The sequence below is a fragment of the Erpetoichthys calabaricus genome, chromosome 9 (genome assembly GCF_900747795.2).
Source record: "Erpetoichthys calabaricus chromosome 9, fErpCal1.3, whole genome shotgun sequence".
Taxonomy (NCBI): Eukaryota; Metazoa; Chordata; class Cladistia; order Polypteriformes; family Polypteridae; genus Erpetoichthys; species Erpetoichthys calabaricus.
In genome coordinates, this window is record NC_041402.2 from 69,551,082 (window position 1) to 69,570,331 (window position 19,250).

A 19,250-nucleotide genomic window follows, 5' to 3' on the forward strand; every position below is an offset into this window, starting at 1 on the left:
TATTATACACAGCTGTATAATAAAAGTTAATTCAACAACACTACCAAGATCTACATTCTGACTGACAGTCAGATTTAATAAAATGAACAAAATAATTTGATGGTAATTCAGCCTTTTAATGTTTTTATTTTTATATGGAGAAAGATACATACTTTTAAATATCCATCCATCCATCCATTTTCTAAACCCACTGATTCTGAACACAGGGTCACGGGGTTCTGCTGGAGCCAATCCCAGCCAGCACAGAGCGCAAGGCAGGAAACAAACCCTGGGCAGGGCGCCAGCCCACCGCAGGACACACACACCAAACACCAAGCACACACTAGGGACAATTTAGAATTGCCAATGCACCTAACCTGCATGTCTTTGGACTGTGGGAGGAAACCGAAGCACCCGGAGGAAACCCACACAGACACGAGGAGAACATGCAAACTCCACGCAGGGAGGACCTGGGAAGTGAACCTGGGTCTCTTTACTGTGAGGCAGCAGCACTATCCATCCATCCATTGTCTCCCGCTTATCCGAGGTCGGGTCGCGGGGGCAGCAGCTTGAGCAGAGATGCCCAGACTTCCCTCTCCCCGGCCACTTCTTCTAGCTCTTCCGGGAGAATCCCAAGGCGTTCCCAGGCCAGTCGAGAGACATAGTCCCTCCAGCGTGTCCTGGGTCTTCCCCGGGGCCTCCTCCCGGTTGGACGTGCCTGGAACACCTCACCAGGGAGGCGTCCAGGAGGCATCCTGATCAGATGCCCGAGCCACCTCATCTGACTCCTCTCGATGCGGAGGAGCAGCGGCTCTACTCTGAGCCCCTCCCGGATGACTGAGCTTCTCACCCTATCTTTAAGGGAAAGCCCAGACACCCTGCGGAGGAAACTCATTTCAGCCGCTTGTATTCGCGATCTCGTTCTTTCGGTCACTACCCATAGCTCATGACCATAGGTGAGGGTAGGAACATAGATCGACTGGTAAATTGAGAGCTTTGCCTTGCGGCTCAGCTCCTTTTTCACCACGACAGACCGATGCAACGCCCGCATTACTGCGGATGCCGCACCGATCCGCCTGTCGATCTCACGCTCCATTCTTCCCTCACTCGTGAACAAGACCCCGAGATACTTGAACTCCTCCACTTGGGGCAGGATCTCGCTACCAACCCTGAGAGGGCACTCCACCCTTTTCCGGCTGAGGACCATGGTCTCGGATTTGGAGGTGCTGATTCTCATCCCAGCCGCTTCGCACTCGGCTGCGAACCGATCCAGAGAGAGCTGAAGATCATGGCCTGATGAAGCAAACAGGACAACATCATCTGCAAAAAGCAGTGACCCAATCCTGAGCCCACCAAACCGGACCCCCTCAACACCCTGGCTGCGCCTAGAAATTCTGTCCATAAAAGATATGAACAGAATCGGTGACAAAGGGCAGCCCTGGCGGAGTCCAACTCTCACTGGAAACGGGTTCGACTTACTGCCGGCAATGCGGACCAAGCTCTGGCACCGATCGTACAGGGACTGAACAGCCCTTATCAGGGGGGCCGGTACCCCATACTCTCGGAGTACCCCCCACAGGATTCCCCGAGGGACACGGTCGAATGCCTTTTCTAAGTCCACAAAACACATGTAGACTGGTTGGGCAAACTCCCATGCACCCTCCAGGACCCTGCTAAGGGTATAGAGCTGGTCCACTGTTCCGCGACCAGGATGAAAACCACACTGTTCCTCCTGAATCCGAGGCTCGACTATCCGATGGACCCTCCTCTCCAGGACCCCTGAATAGACTTTTCCAGGGAGGCTGAGGAGTGTGATCCCTCTGCAGTTGGAACACACCCTCCGATCCCCCTTCTTAAAGAGGGGGACCACCACCCCGGTCTGCCAATCCAGAGGCACTGTCCCTGATGTCCATGCGATGTTGCAGAGGCGTGTCAGCCAAGACAGTCCTACAACATCCAGAGCCTTGAGGAACTCCGGGCGTATCTCATCCACCCCCGGGGCCCTGCCACCAAGGAGTTTTTTGACCACCTCGGTGACCTCAGTCCCAGAGATGGGGGAGCCCACCTCTGAGTCCCCAGGCTCTGCTTCCTCATTGGAAGGCATGTTAATGGGATTGAGGAGGTCTTCGAAGTATTCCCCCCACCGACCCACAACGTCCCGAGTCGAGGTCAGCAGTGCACCATCCCCACCATATACAGTGTTGACACTGCACTGCTTCCCCTTCCTGAGACGACGGATGGTGGACCAGAATCTCCTCGAAGCCATCCGAAAGTCATTCTCCATGGCCTCCCCAAACTCCTCCCACGCCCGAGTTTTTGCCTCAGCAACCACCAAAGCTGCATTCCGCTTGGCCTGCCGGTACCTATCAGCTGCCTCCAGGGTCCCACAGGACAAAAGGGTCCTGTAGGACTCCTTCTTCAGCTTGACGGCATCCTTCACCGCCGGTGTCCACCAGCGGGTTCGGGGATTGCCGCCACGACAGGCACCGACCACCTTACGGCCACAGCTCCGGTCAGCTGCCTCAACAATAGAGGCACAGAACATGGCCCATTCGGACTCAATGTCCCCCACCTCCCTCGGGATGTGGTCGAAGTTCTGCCGGAGGTGGGAGTTGAAGCTACTTCTGACAGGGGGCTCTGCCAGACGTTCCCAGCAGACCCTCACAACACGTTTGGGCCTACCACGCCTGACCGGCATCCTCCCCCACCATCGAAGCCAACTCACCACCAGGTGGTGATCAGTTGACAGCTCCGCCCCTCTCTTCACCCGAGTGTCCAAGACATGTGGCCGCAAGTCCGACGACACGACCACAAAGTCGATCATCGAACTGAGGCCTAGGGTGTCCTGGTGCCAAGTGCACATATGAACACCCCTATGCTTGAACATGGTGTTCGTTATGGACAATCCGTGACGAGCACAGAAGTCCAATAACAAAACACCGCTCGGGTTCAGATCAGGGGGGCCATTCCTCCCAATCACGCCCTTCCAGGTCTCACTGTCATTGCCCACGTGAGCATTGAAGTCTCCCAGCAGAACGAGGGAGTCCCCAGAAGGTATGCCCTCTAGCACCCCCTCCAGGGACTCCAAAAAGGGTGGGTACTCCGAACTGCTGTTCGGTGCATACGCACAAACAACAGTTAGGACCCGTCCCCCCACCCGAAGGCGAAGGGAGGCTACCCTCTCGTCCACCGGGGTAAACCCCAATGTACAGGCTCCAAGTTGGGGGGCAATAAGTATACCCACACCTGCTCTGCGCCTCTCACCGGGGGCAACTCCAGAGTGGTAGAGAGTCCAGCCCCTCTCAAGGAGATTGGTTCCAGAGTCCAAGCTGTGCGTTGAGGTGAGTCTGACTATATCTAGCCGGAACCTCTCAACTTCGCGCACTAGCTCAGGCTCCTTCCCCTTCAGAGAGGTGACATTCCACGTCCCAAGAGCCAGTTTCTGTAGCCGAGGATCGGACCACCAAGGTCCCCGCCTTCGGCCACCACCCAACTCACACTGCACCCGACCTCCTTGGCCCCTCCCATAGGTGGTGAGCCCAGCACTACCACTGTGCCAATTGTGTAATTTTTCATTATTATATGGAGTGAAATACATATTCTTAAAAAAACTTACATTATACTTTCATGTACAGGGTGCATGGCAGAAATGATACTGTATGTGGTACCAAGACCCACAGAGCCATTCACTCCATTAGAGTCAGTTTAAAGGAAGCCAATCAATCTAACATTGATATTGGGATGTGGGAAAATTTCTGAGTGTCCAGAGAAAACTCATGTGATAACAGGGAGGACCTGCCAACTTCAAAGAAATGGTGAATGGTCGGGGAACCAAAGACTTTAAAGAAGAAAGGCATCTACGGTAGTAGGTTACCTACCTCAGAATGTTCTTGGAGACCTTTCTGGCAGGCTGCTTCTCTCCTTCTCTCACATTCATAAGCTGCTGCTCCTGCCTGTGGCCCTTTTAGGTCACACATATTGGGCTTTCTGCCTTTTAGTAGCTCTTGCACACTGATATATACAGACACCTTTCCCCTACATGGTTCTCTCTTTTGCCTGGAGGTGTCCTACAGTTTGCCCTGCCTACACCATCCTATTGGTATAAAATTTGCAATAGAGAGAAACTTAAAAAGAATTGCATTCTACTGAGAATTCTGAGGAACAAAACAAGCAAAATATGAGAAAGCAAAAATGAAAATGTGTAAAAGGTAAAGCAAACATGTCATGTACACTGTTCTTCTAACTGTAACCTGTTTCTTCATTTACAAAGTCAAAGGGATCCTTACACCAGTAGCACCACAACCCTGCACAGGATGCTAGTCCACAGCAGTGCACACAGCGACACTGACACATTATGAGCCAAATTGGAGTCGTCATTTAATATAACACAGGATTTGGAAAGTATGCTGCACAATTGAAAAAACTGCATAGGGAGAATACTGTATGCCAGCTGAAACAATCAGAAACCAGGCTGAGAATGAAATCCAGATTCTACATCTACAAGGATGCAGCACCAAGTATTGTACCACCATACTGCATTAAATCAATAAAAGAGGTATAATCACGACCCATGTTAGCAGTCATATTCCCTTGTGGTCTTCCTGGACTATAGTACATTGTCCAGTATACTACAGACAGGCTTTTGAATTCATGCGTTTAAAACGTAGGAGGTTTGAAAATTCTTCTCTCTTCACGTTACTTTGCTTCGGTCCAGCGTCAGCATAGTTGCATCACAGAATCAGCATTCGGGGTTTGAGTCCTGTCGTTATGCATGAGTTTGCATGTATGGTTCTTACTATGGGAACTCTGATTTTCCCCAAACATCGCAGAAATTTCCAGGTAGGGTTAATGTGTAACTTTAAAGTGTGGGTGTATGTGTGAGTGGGCCTTTTGATGGACTGGCACCCTATCTGGACGCAGCATGCTTCCTTCCACCCTAAATTAGACATAGGCCCCTAGCAAACCTGAATTTGATTAAGAGGGTCTGAAGCTATATGTTATATCACTGAACTACATACAACTGACATGGTCTAATGTTGCACACAGAAGTGGAGGCTTAGCATAGAATAAGTAAAATTAAACCAAAACAAGACAAAGCCTTACTTGCGCATTTTCAACCTTTATGTCACACAGACTTTCAAGATGAGGAAACTTCCCTAGTTACCCACAGACTCAGTCTAAAAGTTTTCCCCATACACTACACTCTAGTTTGACTTGTTACTTTTCCCCCTGGCTATAGTTTATGACACACTGTACATGTTTAACTTTTCCAGACATATAGAGGCCATGAATACCCTGCCCTAGGGCCACTTTCTCGTCTTGTGTAACACTGTCCCCTGGTAGCTTCTAGGAACTTGACATCCCTGATGGCTGACTAGCCCTTTTCAAAGGATGGGCCCATTGTGTGCTCACAGCACAGATGCCTTCTTACACCAAGCAGAGTCTCCAAAGATATGTTATGTGTGATAACATTTCCTTCAAAAGTAAAATGCCATCATCCACTGGCCTGATACTACTTCTTCTACTCAGAACTCAAACTCAGGGCGTCTCCATGACCAGTGGTAGCAGGTGCAAGAATCTGACACTACAATATCTGGTTGCAGAGAAAGACAAACATTTTGCAAGATATGTCAGGAAAAAAAACAAATTCACTTCATTTTCATTCTCTATCAAGATTGTTTGTTGTTAGTTTTACTGGAATGTGGTAGTTCTCTGTGAATTTTAAAAAATGAACACTACAGTAGTATATAAGCTGTTTGAGGTGTAAAATGATGTATTTTTAATATCAAGTGTATTTTAGGGTTGGTAGCCTATCCCAGAAGCATTTCCCACAAGGCAGGAACAAGCTCTAGGAGGCATGCAGGCCAACCACTCTGACTCACACTAGGACAATCCTTCAAGACACCACCTTGAAATGGGAACAAGAAATGAGTAGGTGGAGAAGAGTTACGTGAACCTGGAAGAAATGTGCAGACAGATAAATTGAACTGAGATCTCAGGGACTAACTAACCCACTGAGCCATAATGCCACCCACGTTTGAAACAGGAAAACACAATATCATTTTTAAATCAAATTAAAGATGAATAAATGCACTGATGAGTCCAGTATGCTTTTTTAGGAGCTCTTATCTTGTCCCTGTTGTATAATGCTCTTTTTACTTGTCAATCAAGTCACACACCACCACAATTAATCAAACTGATTGGCTTCAAGTATCAGCTTCAGTGAGTGTTGAAAAACGTATAGCTGTGGCAAGCATCAGCTGCAGTTTCAGTTTGCATTTTTATCAACAAGCAGCAGAGAGCTAAAGATGACAAATGGGTGATTGTTGCAAATGTGGTTGTGAATGATAAGGATTTGCTCCGTGGTAAACTGAAAGTCTCATGAGAACAGTGTGGCTGCAAAAGTGAAGCAAGGAGGCACATGTTTATGAGGTCTTTGTAAAAAGAAAAATCTTAGGTTTTACAATTCCATGTAAAACTCATCATAATACTTTAAATCATACCACCAGCCCTTTTTAAATGCTGTTACAAATGTCTAATCCACCTTAAGTGAAGGACAAGGGTCTCTGTGTGTGTCTGTCCAGTTGCTAGGTGACAGAGAGAGAGAGAGAGAGAGGTCCGGAGCAGGTGTTGCCACATCCACCACATGATTGAGATCCGAGTGCAGCCGTGAAATGGGTGACACCTCAGCACCACACTGAATGGCGCAGCTGGAGTGCCAATCCTGCCACCAACCCCCAAGTTTTCCAGGGGGTTTTGCAGGGCTAGATGCAGATGAACATCATACCCAGGACAGAGCAATTGCAGGTTAAGGTTAAAGTTAAAGGCCTTGCTCAGGGGTCCAACGCAGTAGAGTCACTTGTGGCATTTATGGGATTCAAACTGGCAACTTTCCGATTGCTGGCACAGATCTCTAGCCTTGGAGCCACCACTCCACCCACAGTTGCTAAGGATAGGAAGGAAAATTTAAAAATTGGTTAAACATGTAGACGAAGGGTCAAAAAAAATCAAACATATAATAAAAATATCAAATAAGGATCTAATAATAAGAAAAATGGTCTTATTTGCCTTTTCTATTGTCCAATTCTATACACCAGTAACAGTAGCATGGTGGTGACTTTCTTGCACCAGCAAGGGCCGGGTGAACAAGGTTAAGAGCTAAAATAGTGATGACTGATAACTTTGTGTGGTGGGCAATGGATGAGTGAAAGTAACGATAAATTGACACACACATTGGAAAGCCAATGCCCCGACACAACTAGGCGAGACTAACTAAACCAGGCCAATGTGCCAACGACCACCACCACAGTTTCCCAGCAAAATACTCAACTTATTATACCAGACCAATTGGGCAAACCATGCATCAAATAAAAAACACGAGATCGCCATTGGTTACTTATATTTCAACCTGTCATAGACTTGTAGTGCTTCTTGTCTAAATAAATAAATTTATAAGTTGTTTGCATATCTATTGGTTTGTTTGCCAATTACGTAAACATGACCAAACCAAGTTTCGTGAAAGTTTGCATGTGTGTTGCTGTCCATTGAACTTAAAATACAAGTTATATGTCACATTGGGGAGAGGAGTTATAATGGGACGGGATCACACAAACATACACACCAACACTGGGTCTGCAATTTTAGCTGCTACACGTTATCTCTTCTCTCAAATTAGTTACCCTAAAAATAAAGCCATAAGGCAGATTTCCCTCATATTTGGTTATAGAGAGCTTTACAGTATGTTAATATGTAGTTGTTATGCAGTATTTAAACATATGGATTACTCTAGACAATTCAGCTGATAAAATTCTATCCTTGATATGTGACATAGTAAAATTTGAAGTCTGAAAATGTCTTACAGCTTTTTTCCTATTGAAATATGAAACTGACACCCAGTAAGGTCTTATGGTAAGTTCCATCCATCCATCCATTATCCAACCTGCTATATCCTAACACAGGGTCACAGGGGTCCGCCGGAGCCAATCCCAGCCAACACTGGGCGCAAGGCAGGAAACAAACCCCGGGCAGGGCGCCAGCCCACCGCAGGGCGCGCACACACACACCAAGCACACTCTAGGGCCAATTTAGAATCGCCAATGCACCTAACCTGCATGTCTTTGGACTATGGGAGAAAACCGGAGTACCCGGAGAAAACCCACGCAGACACGGGGAGAACATGAAAACTCCACGCAGGGAGGACCTGGGAAGCGAATCCAGGTCTCCTTTCTGCGAGGCAGCAGCGCTACCCACTGTGCCACCATGCCACCTTATGGTAAGTTAAAAATACATATTTTTAACGTTAATAGAACAAATCTATGTTTGAAATCCTGATATCCTATATGGTGTTCCACAAGGCTCTATCCTGGGTCCGCTGCTTTTCTCAATCTACATGCTTCCGTTAGGACAGATTATCTCAGGGCACTATGTGAGCTACCACAGCTATGCTGATGACACACAGCTGTATTTATCAATAGCACCTGATGACCCCGATTCTCTTGATTCACTAACACAATGTCTGACTTGTATTTCAGAATGGACGAATAGTAATTTTCTCAAGCTAAATAAAGAGAAAACTGAAATCTTAGTGATTGGCAAAAATGGATACAATGAGGCTATTAGAAATAAACTGGATGCATTAGGATTAAAAGTCAAGACAGAGGTAAAAAGCTTAGGGGTAAATGTTGACTGTAATCTGAATTTTAAATCGCATATTAATCAGATCACTAGGACAGCATTTTTTCACTTAAGAAACATAGCAAAAGTTAGACCTCTTATATCATTGAAAGATACTGAGAAATTAGTTCACGCATTTGTTTTCAGTCAGCTAGATTACTGTAACGCAATCCTCTCAGGAATACCCAAAAAAGACATAAATCATTTGCAACTAGTGCAGAATGCAGCTGCTAGAATCCTAACCAGGAAAAGAAAATCCGAGCACATTTCTCCAGTTTTGATGTCACTACACTGGTTACCTGTGTCATTCAGGATTGACTTTAAAATTCTGCTTATTGTTTATAAAGCCTTAAATAATCTCGCCCCATCTTATATATCGGAATGTCTGACATTTTATATTCCAAATTGTAACCTTGGATCCTCAACTGAGTGTCTCCTTAGAATTCCAAGAGCAAAACTTAAAAGAAGTGGTGAGGCGGCCTTCTGCTGTTATGCACCTAAAATCTGGAATAGCCTGCCAATAGGAATTCGCCAGGCTAATACAGTGGAGCACTTTAAAAAACTGCTGAAAACACATCACTTTAACATGGCCTTCTCATAACTTCACTGTAATTTAATCCTGATACTCTGTATATCCAATTCATTATAATAACTATACATGGTGGCTCTAAAATCTGTACTAACCCCTACTTCCTCTTCTGCTTCCTTTTCCGCTGACCTTTTGGTGGTGGCGTATCTACTCAAAGCACCATGATGTTCCAACATTGATGGATTAAAAGCCAGAAGTCTGCATGACCATCATCATCAAGTCCTTCCGTGAGAACCTTAAATACAAAGAGGACTATTTCATTTATGTTAGGTAGAATGCCCAGAGGGGACTGGGCGGTCTCGTGGCCTGGAACCCCTGCAGATTTTATTTCATACTTTTTGTATGAAAATGTGCTATATAAATAAATGTTGTTGTTGTTGAAAAGTTAATGTTAAAGATTGTCACACATGTGCATATGAAAGGCAGCTAAAGAGCTCAAAAGAAGGTAATTCCCTGTCAGACCAGGGGGTGGCAAAGTGCATTAATCCTTTCTCTTATCTACCCACAGACTAAATGCAGGAAATTCGGCCTGGCTCCCATGACGTCACTTCCGGTTCCGCCCCAGAAGACGTCATTTTCGGTTCTGCCCCAGAAGACGTCACTTCCATACCAATAGAAGAGCCCACCTCCTAATGACCTCATTTCCAGTTCGGGTCCCAAGATCCCTCCTCTTCTTGCTTTTCAACTATATATCCGTCGTGTTTCCTAACCTGTTCAGTTCTGTTTTGGACTCTTGTCTGTGAAGACCATTTTCCTCAACCAGTTTGTATTTGCAGCCAATTCTCAAGTATACGGGAGGCTGCCCCAAACCTCTTTGTTGTATCAAGGCTTGATTATTTACCATATGATTAAAACGAAAATATCAATCTGTTTGTACAACACTGTACAGAAAACTTAATGTAATTAGCAAAGGTAATTTGAATGTATGGGTTTTAGGTTTAATGTACACCTTTCCGTGTTGGATTGGCACTGTCCCACTTAGGTGTTGACAACATTCTGCAATAAGCATTTCATGTTTATTTTGTTTTTTTTCTGGAGGAGTCAACGAAAGCCTGACAATCCTGCTCATCTACCAATTAAAATACGAAATGCAACAAGTTAAAGGGTAATAAAGTTTAGTAATATACAGTGTGACAGATAGGGGGCGCTGTCGACCCCTGAACCCGCAGACAACACATTCTGACACCAGGTAAAAGTCCAATAATTAAATTTATTATAATAATACTGTGAACAAAGCACCTCCACTCCACTCCACAATACTCAATAAATCAATACACTAATCAATCACAAATCCTAATCCTCCACTCCCAGCAGCTCCGTTCCACACCCTCCCAACTCAGCTCACTGCTGGGATCTCCCACAGTCCTTTTATATCCCTCGACCTGGAAGTGCCTCTGTCCCTCAGTCCACGTGATTTCATAGTACTTCCGGGTCAGATGAAATCATCTTCTTTTTAATTCAGCCCGGAAGTACTTCACTTCTTCCGTCCTCGTGACGAGGTAGTACTTCCGGGCTATAGGGACAATACAAATCCCTGTGCTTCCCTGCAGCGTCCCCTGGGGGCCCCCACGGTATCCAGCAGGGCTGTGGAGTAAAACTCCAATGTCCATGATGCCCTGCGGGAATTTGGGGCCCCTCCATGTTGCAGGGAGGACTCCACCTAGCGGTGTGGGGGTATTGGCCAGGATAAACTGCCAGCCATATATCACAACAGTCAGTCTGTCATTTTCCAACCCGCTATTTCCTTTACACATAGGATCACGGGGGTCTGTTGTAGCCAAATCCAGCTAACAAAAACATTTCTAAAGTTTTTAATTACTTTTTACTCTTTATCTTTCTGACCTGGGCAACACCAAGTAACTTCGCTAGTCTTATTAAACATCCACCTACCTCTGAGCCCACCCTTTCCGTTGCAGTGCTGTGGGGAGCTGAAGCCTAATTGACCATATTGGGCTAAATGTAAGTCTAAAAAAAGTAGATTGTAGATTGACTGGCTGTTGAGACCCTCCCTGGGCATTTTACAATATAAATGGTGCACACTAGCGTATTATAGTATTATAGAATGTTCAAGCACTGTACCTGTCACCACTGTTCCTCTGGTGTTTCAATATATACAGTATGAAAGAAGGAGTAGATTACATTCACATCAGGATAAAGACAGAATGGGAATGGTTAGTAAGAGCGGGTCAAGATGATTGCCCCATTATTTACTTTAGACAGGTGACTGATTGCCATTGATGGGCTATGAACAGCTGAACCAGCAGGTTTGACGATACACCATACTACATAATAGCTTTTCAGCCTAGAATTAAACACTGAGATTTACTGGATATCCCTTACAACAGCAGTCATATTTTGTCAATTTTTGGGAGCCATGTGGTTAAAGGCTCTACAGTAGTCTTAATTATTCTTAAAATGATCAGAAAGCTTACATCTTATCATCACTACGCATGTTTCAAAGTGCAGGAATTAATGGACATATTTTTCTATAAGGTAAAGGGAAGGTTGCAGAGAGAGGATTTTGAAACTGTCTGTAAATGAAATTTTAATTTTATTTTATAGTCCAAGTCAGAAGACACACTGCCATATTCAGTGTCTGCGAGGTTGTCTTTGTGTGTGATCCTTCTGTTGTGGGGTCTGCCACCACTAATGCCAAAAACGCTAAGCAGCAACTAGACCAGACACGTACACTCTATGAACATAATATTTTCAGTTAAACTTACACTTAAATTCGGCAACTGCCTTTAAACATACAATCTGCCACCTTGTAACAAATAACAGACAGGTGCCTTCTGCTTAATTGCACAAAGGCTTTTCATTTGACTGCTCTGTTTTAAATTCCCATACATTTATGTGACCACAAAGGCTCTTTTCCATGATGCTACCTTTGTTACCAAACTGTATCTGTTACCACAGGATTTGAGAAAGGATTTTCAGTTGAAAGGTGCCTCCTTATCAAAAGCGTCACACTGTGCCGGGGACTTTTTTTTTTTTTTAAAAAGCTCATTGCCAATTGGGTGCCTATGGCCACTCCTTATGCAAAAGATGTGGGTGTAGGGAGGCTTCAGAAAGAGGCCATTCATACACTGAAGTACAAGCAGCTGCGATTCTCACTTTTTCAAAACCACATGGACAACTGACATCTCTCAAACCAAGCAGGAATATTAATATATGGGAAACAAACTGAAAAATCTGACAAAATAGCAGACTCTTCTCAAGGTAGGATAAATCTGGCCTCGGATTTTTGTCACAGCTCGCTGCAGACCACTACAATTCATGGTTTATGAAAAGACTCTTTGTTTTCTATTCTCTCTATGTAGTTTTCTAGCTAAGTATAACTAAACAGAATTTTAACATTGTTTTCCAGATAATCAAGGCTAAAACATGTATGCCTTCACTGAATATTGAATCAATAAAGTACTTTTATGACCTGTCACTAAAGAAATTAGAAATTGGTAAACAGAGTAAAGATCTTAAATATTATAGGCATTTGTCATTTACAGTACCTTCCAAATAATGTAATTAGACGTCAAAGGGGTGAAAACTAAATAAAAGTAAAGGAACAGTAGAAAAGAATTAACACATTAACCATGTTTTGTAACACAATAAACAGAGCATTCATTCATACAGTGAAAGTCCTATTTGCAGCTTGTTTCATAAATTATTAACCATTTATATTAACAAAACAGCAGACATTACGTGTGCTCTTTGACATTGGGAAACCAAAGAAAAGGAGCCTTTGATCTTTTAGTGGATTAAGAAAGAAAGAAAGAAAGAAAGAAAGAAAGAAAGAAAGAAAGAAAGAAAGAAAGAAAGAAAGAAAGACCTTCAGGGCAAAACAATGAGGCTTTCAGACACAATGATTTTATTAATTATTTATATCTGCATAGTAAAAATGTCATCTGTTGACGCCTTTGCGATCACAGCCAAAAACAGACAATTGTTTCATATCTTTTTTGTACATAATAAACACTCAGCTCTTAACATCTGCAATTAAAGACAGTCAGTTGTTTCCTTTAAAAAATAAACAATTCAGTTCATTTTTAACAAACCCCATCACACCTACTGCTAGGACTCATGGCACACTCGAGAATGGCATAGCAAATGGATTTGAAAAGCATTCCAAGGAGAATAACAGGTGCCAACTATTTGGTTTTCCTCCCGTTCATGATAATGTCACAGCCTCCACTACTGTCAGCGCACTATGTGGTGTGGAAGTGACTAGAATGCAGTGTGTATGTACCAGGCACATGTTAGTTGTGTGTGTAATCTGTGCCGAGTGAGGATGATGTCAGCTCACAGAATGGCTGTAAGACCCGAACCAAAAGGTGACACAATGAGCGCTGAGCGTTGCCAGGGCTGTCTCAAAGGCATTGACAGAGATGAGGAGGACCTATTGAACTGGAATTTCTCACAGGATCATACTCACAAAAGAAGTGAAAGGGCACCATTCAGTATCTCTGCTTCTTTATTCTACAATGAATTGCCTGTTCCTTGCAGAGGAGCTTCATGCTGAAAAAAAAAGTCAGTTAATGAGCAGTTAGCAAGTGTAAGATCAGCAACTCTGTGCAGTAGGCTAAGAGTTTGCAGTACATGCAGTGTTAAACAAATCCAATACACTTTAAATATATAATATTACATTATGAATGGTACTGGAGGAAATATTGATACTTCTAGCAATTCAGTTTCAGACGGATTTTGAAGCTTTGGTGTTTTCAGAATGGACTGAACATAGATTTGCTCCCAGAGTTCATACACAGACTGTTGACATAATTATGATTGTGAATTGTCTTTACTGACTGTGTCCTATGCATTCTGCAATTTATTTACAAGGAAAGTTTCTGCCTTGCTTATTTAAGATCTGGCTTCTTTTCTCAATGTAGGTGGTATAAAAAGAATGGATCTTCTAAAGAGTCCAAACACTTTTCATCTAGTGAGTTTTAATTGAGCAGGCTGATTTATCATATAAAGTGCTTAAATTAATGTTAAACAATTAAGAAATATTTATTCATACATGTGGTAAATGAACCTAGTCCAAATAAAATGTCATGTGTAACCAGCATTAGATGTTGGTATACCAGTCAACTACAGAACTTTCTCACTTTTGCCTAATTTAACGTCAACTAACCCAACATGCAATTTAACATTAGGATGACCAGCTATCCTATATGTCCCGGAAGACTGGTGTGTATCAGTTCCTAATGAGGTGTCTTGTCTAGAAAACCTTAATTAGTTATTTTTGAGGGAACCGATTTCTCATCACAGAGTTTTATGCAGAAATTGCATTGTTCACATTGTGGTAAACATGAGGCTTTACATTGCATTGGGGCATCAAGTTTGATCAGCAACCACATCACATCTGTTCTAAAGGACAAGAAGTGACCAGTCCAATGTCCTGTGACTGTGGAGCTCAAGCCTATTTCAAAAGGCTTGCTAGCTACTGTAGATAGTTTGCTTTAGCTACTGTTTGTATGCAGACTACGGAGAACAACTATGCTAACACCTCCACCTATTAGCTATTTTCAATTGGTTTTTAGAAATTATAGTGCCACTGTCAGTAACACTACTGACTGGTTTAAATATTAGGTGGCAAAAGTAACATTTCTGACTGGTTTAGTTATGAAATTAAAGTCTGAGGTTAGTAGTTCCCATCCAATGTGGAAGCCTGCTTCCTTTTCTTTGTTGCTGTTGTTGGTGTTGACGTGCGTAACATATTATCTACAGAGCTCTAATATTCGTAGCCTATACAGTATGACCTGACTGTCAGTGCAATGGTTGCTTCTAGTTCAATGGTGCTGTCATATGTGTGAGCAAAAGATACGTCTGTGCAGTCTGATACTGTAGCAGAAAATCGGAGAATAAAAACAATGCGTCAATACATTGATTCTGGGAGAATGTGGTCACCCAATCTAACATGCAACCTTTACAATGTCATTATAAGGTTATAAAGCCAATGGATTATATCACTTACAAAAACAGAGGCAGCTGGAAAGCAGAGTAAACTCTTCCATACTGTATACCAGAAGAACATGAAAATGTCCCACACACAGTAGCTGGACTGAAAATCAAACGCAACCATTTAAAGTTATGAGGCAGCAGCAACAACAATTTCACAGTCAAGCTGAATTACAGATTGTAGATTGTACAGAAAGTAGATTAATGTATTATAAATAGTATAACAGGAAATTTTAATACTAGGGAATAACAGCACAAGAAATATAATGTTAGGAATTAATAACCCAAGCACTTCTCCAAGTGCCATCTTGCCCCTAAATTTATATATAGTGTTACTGGGATTGAGGAAAGTATCCCAGCAGTACTGAGTGTAAGGTAGGATCCAATCCTAGACAATATGCAAGTCCGTCACAGGGCCCGCTCTCTAACACACACACACACACTGGCAGATTTAGAGTCACATTAATCTAACACACATCTGTTAAAAATCAGAATACTCAAACGGACATGCAGAAAATGTGTAGGCTCAACAAAGACAATGTCCAGATGCAGGACTCAAACTTAGGACATTAGATTCATGAGGCACTGTATCACCATGCTGTCTCTTCTAAATATCTAAAACCAATTATTAAAAAGTAAAATACATACAAAGAATTATACGTTTTAAACATCCTGCAATGAACTGTGATCATATTTAAGGCTGGTCATTATTTCTTGCGGAATAGAAGTAGGTGGGAGGTGAGGAAAATTGGACAGATTTTGATTAAGAAAGTTTTCTAATTTGGAAGTAGTAAAAGAATTGTGTTGATGGAAAGTAAAATTTGGAGTGTAATTGTTTGTAGGATGTGAAGACGTTATCTATGTACAACTCTCTAAGTGATTTAATCCTGTATGTTATTTTGGCATTTATGCACATAGGGCACACAAGGCATGTTATCATCTGAGAAAACACAATTCTGCCATGCAGTTAAGATGTGACCCAAAGAAAGCTTGTCTGCTGCCACCTATTCATTTTTTTCAGGACTATTTCACTTTTGATTTATTTTCTTGGTTCCCATTAGAAAGAACTGATATACTGATGCAAAATTAAAAATATAACTGTAAGTACAGTGGATTCAGAAATTATTCAGACCCCTTTGGCACACTTTACCGTGTTGTATATTTTATTTTAAATGGATAAATTTGCTATTGTTGACCATCAGTCTACATTCGACAACCCATAATGACAAAGTGAAAATGGTTCCCGAAAAAGGTGCAAATTCAAAAATGCAAAAATCAGAAACTGGTTAGGGAAAAGAAATTTCCTTAAACTCAATTTATGTCTGGCAGTTAACAAACTGTCTTGTCATTCCCTGGTGACCTGTTTAAATTGCCATTTTAGTTCCAAATGTGATTTTGATCTTTGTGCCTCTCTGTGTCTTGAGTTTTTCAGGCATTGTTGAATTACATCTTCAGTGCTCCTGACCTTTGCTACCAGACTGTTGACTGTGGAATTTGTTAAGTCTTTCTTCTCTTTCATTGGCCCAGAATGTACTTTATTTGTTTATTTCCTTGGCTCCTGTTTTGACCATATAGTATACTGACTTTATCTTTTAAGAATTTTGTATTGCAAAGGTGCAGATCCTGCACATCCATGTGAAAACTAATCCTGTCTTTGTCCTCCACTGGTTATGTCATTATACCTACTGCAAGTGTAATGTATTCAGTAGTACCAAGACGTCAACATAAGGTTATTTAGAAGCGAGAATGGCAGAAGAAGCCACTCCAGATGAGGTCAACATCACACACAGCAATATAAGAGATGTTTCACTTAACGCATCTCTATGTACAAATTTTTTGTTTATTTTTTATTATTTTTTTAACCACCTCGATGATCATGTTTTTAACACTATGTTGTGTATCATTACATTACAATGCCACATGTTACTATGACTGGTAACATCACCTTTACAATGTTATGAAAGACCAGTGAAAATGTTTTCAGAAAAGTTTGCAAATCTATTAAAACAAAAACTGAAATCTATCATTCATTTAAGTCTTCAGACTCTTAACTCAGTACTTTGTAAACCCCACTGTGCAGCGAGTACAGCGTCAAGTCTCATACGAGCTTTGCACTCGTGGGTTTGGGCAGTTTATCCCATTCTTCCTGGCATCTCTGCTAGATTGGATGGGAAGCATCTGTAAACTGCCGTCTTCAGGTCTTTCCAGAGATGTTCTATGGGGTTTACGTTTGGGCTTTGGCTGGGGCACTCAAGTACGGTCAGAGACTTAACCCAAGGTCGCTCAGTAGTACACAAACAAGATCAGAGTAAGACCCTCCTACAGGGGTGATCCAATGAAATGAGCTCCCTATTGGATATTTTATTGAAAAGTAACCCATACATTTCAGCAAGATGGATGAGTTAGCTTCTCCATCGGAGATGTGAATACATGGGCACGCATATATATATTGCTGAGCAGATCCCCTTGGGTATTACAGTGTAATGGGTGTTGGAGATTTGAATAACACCCAGGATGCTCTGAATGGTAGATTCATAATCCCAGCACAGAAGAATTTGATTCCCACCTGATGTGGCAATTTTCTTGGTAAGTGCAGAAATCTTGAAACCGAATGTTAAATGCAACATCGTGGTTTCCAAGTAATTTGTTTCACTAAATGGCTACAGAGCTACAGATTTCATCTGGTGGTACTGCTACAGTACACCCACATCCCTCAGCAATGGTGGATGCCTCAAATTTAATTTAGAGAAAAAAGGGACACAAAGATTCCAGGAGCTGGCAGCAGGCACTGTGCCCAGGACTTAATTTGGAACCCACAACCCCGGAAATTACATTGTAAGTGTCCTGTAAATAAACCACCTGATGAATAAACATGAGATGACGGAAAGAGCTAAGGTTAGCTGGCAGGGTAGTACTGTTGCTGAAGCATTAAAAAGTGTAAGAATACCAAAAGCGTTGGCATGATGCATTTTTGTGTTGGCAAGTAAGCAACCCACACACCATCTAGTATGGAGTAAACCTTAATATACAACTAGGCCTGTGGGGGAAAGACCTTTTTTTAATTTTTACTTTATTTATTTACATCTTGTGATACTTCCTGTGTTACTCTCCACCTTTGCAGTGTTTCCCTTTTATAATTTTTTAATAATTCAATCATTCCATACTGGTTTTGGACATACACACGTGCACACACACATCAGTGACTAACTATTTTTGTCAGGCTTAGTTTTTTTCCCCCAGGCAGTTTCATCATTTCTGACATTATTTTGGTTGTTATGCTAAGCACTGAAAATTGTGAAGAGCCTAAAGGCTTTGAAATTTTTCTAATGAAGGAAATACAGGAGCTTTCATTTTGATGTTTAAACTGATGCTTTGAAAATTACTGTGTTACTACTACCAAATTCAAGAGGGCTACAGTATGCTTCACGCCTCTTTCTATCTGGTGTCAGGTACCAAGGGTGCACAATGATGTGCGAAATGCAGACAATGTTTAGTATCTTTCACAACAACCTATCATAGTGTTTCGGGTGAGAAAGTGAGAATATTCAATATACCTGTAGCAGTCTGAAAGGGGCAGACAGCCCAGCATACACAAAAGGAGCCAGATAGTCTGTATGCTACCGTACCTGGTAAGCTTAAGCATCATAGGAATCATTTAATGGTTTGGGTGTAGATCCCTAGGGCCTCTAGATGCCTTTATGTTCTACTCGTCTTAACCACAGAATGAGGTTTAAAAGTCACCTGCAGTCACAATCTCAGAAAGTTCACAATTAGGGAGTGAGGTTGGCTAAAAAATGATAGACCTGGTTTTGTTGAAAGAATAGAGAGAAGGAAGGGGAGAGGGAGCCACCCTGTTAGCAAGTCACTAACTAAAGAACCCTCTTTTTATAACAATACAAGTTCCAGTGGTGGATGCTTTTATGGTGGTGGACCTGTGATATTTCTATTGTATTAGAAGCCAACAAATATAATAATCCCGATACAAACATATCCACATCTTCCTTTGAACTGAACACATACACACAGTCTGTTTGTACCTGCCTTCTTGGAATAG

At 42.5% G+C, this 19,250-nt stretch overlaps 1 protein-coding gene across 1 annotated transcript in view; it reads left to right on the top strand.

Moving 5' to 3' along the window:
• Positions 1-12,299: 12,299 nt before the first annotated feature.
• LOC114657795 (adhesion G-protein coupled receptor G5-like) overlaps positions 12,300-19,250 on the top strand; it is a 114,381-nt gene continuing 107,430 nt past the window's right edge. The window contains exon 1 of the mRNA XM_028809697.2: positions 12,300-12,460. The gene's annotated coding sequence lies outside the window, so the exon portion shown is untranslated. The remainder of the gene's footprint in view (positions 12,461-19,250) is intronic.